The following is a 2,363-nucleotide window of genomic DNA, read 5'->3' on the forward strand; positions in this document are numbered from 1 at the left end:
TTCTTCATGGCTAAAGCTTTGCGAGCTTGGATATCTCTTTCTTGCTGAAGGGCCTTGATGGCATCGGGTAGCTGGCTTTCTTCTTGTTGGGCATGAGTTAAGGCTGCCTCGACTTCTTTCAATTCAGCCAATAGAGCCATCTTCCTTGCTGATAAATCTAAGATTTTCTGCTTAAGTTCAGCGCCCGAAGTCTGCAAGTTGCCGATGCCCTTGTGCTTCTCATCGGCAATCTGTTTCAGTTGTAGCATCTCTTCTTTGAGTTGAGCCTGAGCTGCTCTATCGGCGATGCGCTGAGCGGCCCGTTGATATTGCAGTTGGCGGCTTTCTAAGTGAGCTGCTGGGAAGAGTACTTCTTCAACATCGGCAGGGACTTGGCCCCGAATTGTTTTGAAAATTGCCTTTGCGGGGTCCGAGTCATCTACCAGTTGGGCGGTACCTTGTTGTAGCAAGTTCAGGAGGGTTTCCAACTTGGATTTAGTCTCTGCCGATATTGTTCCCAGTGCAAGGGAAGAACTTGTCTCCTCTCCATCGTCGTCAGAAATGTCAATGGCAAAGGAAAATAGGCTGTTCGGGGAGTCTTGTTCCTGAGAGAGAGAGAGGGAGATCAGTTAGGGGTAAGTATGAGTATTGTAAATCAACTAGGCTGATCGGTTTACCTGTTTCAAGGCAATTTCCTGTGCTTGACTGGAGGAAGCAACCTGGAGTATGTCGTGTGGGGGATCGGCTGAGCTTGCCGATGGGATATCCTCTGTGACTTCATCGGTGGTGGGCTCTTGAGGTATGATGGCCGATGACATTGGGGCAGATGTAGGGATCGGCATAGACCTTTGTCGTTTTGGCTGTGCTTCAGTATCTGTTGAAGCTTTGCGTTTTGCTTGGGCATCGGCAACGATGGGCTGGGGGGCATCGGCACTTGTTGGTTGTGAAGCTTGGACATCTGGTACGTTTGCCGATGTACCCAATTGTTGCTGCAAAACAAGTGTAAGAGATGATATTTAACAAATAAAATGTAAAGTCAAGAAGCTACCTCTGAAGGTTCGTCGAAAGAAGTGGTGCTTGATATCGGCGGAATTGCCGATGATGATCCAGTAGCAGCTCTTACCCCCTGATGATTAAGGTTAATACAGTTTGTGATCGGCATAAGTAAAGATAAACGAGGTTGTTACCTTAAATGCTTTGACCAAGGTTGTAGCAGCAGCCGATGGAGTAGCCCTGGATGTAGCCAATTTGGACTTGGAAGTGATGGTCTTGGTACGAATCTTCTGGTGGGTCAAAGCGGCTAAGGTGGGAGCGTTGTAGCCGATCAGCGATGTTGGGGAAACAGGCCGGAGATTGAAGGGTTTCCCACTTTTGCTCACCGATGGTGCTGGGTTGTTAACCTGTTACAAGAGAATCGGTTACTGATATATGAAGGGAAAAGCAGAAGGGAGTTAAAGGGAACTTACCGCGTCGTCAGGGATGGCGTATTCAGGGTCGATCATGTGCCGATATGTGTGAGCAGAAGTTGCGAACAGTTGTTCTTTCCACTCTCGCCACCATTGCTTATATGACTCGGTGATGAAAGATATTGGTGTCCAGGTGGATATATCAACATCTGTAGTATCGGCATCAGGGGAGAGTTGTACTACCTTGTTCCAATCTGTTCCGTAGGTGATTGTTTCCCTGGGTTTGATCACATCGGCAAAGCAGAGTTTGATCGGCAATTGCCCAAAAGCCAATTGGCGGGATACTGCCGATGGGTTGTAAAATTCATACGTAATGTTGGTGTTTTTCCCGCTGCCGAATGTGTTTACTGGAATTGTCCTGGGAGTGATGATAGCCATCATGAGCTCATTATCTTGATTCAGAGTGTTATCGGCAAAGTTGAAAAGAAGGGGGAATCTGTTTTCTTCGTCAATATAAGGCACCCAGGCCCTATGATCACGAGAAAGACCATTGTAGAAGCTTTGAAAGAATCTGCCGATTTGGTCTTCGTTGGCTTCTGTTCCAGGAAGGACAATTATGGCTTCACCAAAATTGAGGGGTGAGCGTGTTGCCGATTCATCATCCCCAAGCACATAGTCTTCAGCAATTTCTCGTGGGAATTGTTGAGCAAAAAAGTCCCATTGCAAACGTTTGTGCATATGGGCATTCAGCCACATGTTGATAAACCACCACGGGCCTCCCAGGTTGCCGATGGGTTCGCCGAGCAAAAGTTTCTGAGACACTTGATGAAGAAGATGATAAGTGGAGCTCAGAAGGTATCGGCCAAGAGGAAACCTTACGCCATTAGCCAAAAGTTCAGCTGCAGGGAGGAAGGCGTTGGTTGGTCCTACTGATCGACCATAGAAGATGAATTTTTCCAACCACATATTCAGGAATGT

The 2,363-nt window shown here is 47.4% G+C and overlaps 1 long non-coding RNA gene across 1 annotated transcript; it reads right to left on the minus strand.

The window, feature by feature from the left end:
* Nucleotides 1-335: 335 nt before the first annotated feature.
* LOC136516247 (uncharacterized) lies at nt 336-1,220 on the minus strand. Its single transcript, XR_010773976.1, has 3 exons — nt 1,028-1,220; nt 657-968; nt 336-584 (listed from the first exon to the last, which is right to left on the minus strand). It is a non-coding gene; the product is annotated as an uncharacterized lncRNA (long non-coding RNA).
* Between the last annotated feature and the right edge of the window lie 1,143 nt (nt 1,221-2,363).

This window comes from Miscanthus floridulus, chromosome 17 (genome assembly GCF_019320115.1).
Source record: "Miscanthus floridulus cultivar M001 chromosome 17, ASM1932011v1, whole genome shotgun sequence".
In the NCBI taxonomy this organism is placed as follows: domain Eukaryota; kingdom Viridiplantae; phylum Streptophyta; class Magnoliopsida; order Poales; family Poaceae; genus Miscanthus; species Miscanthus floridulus.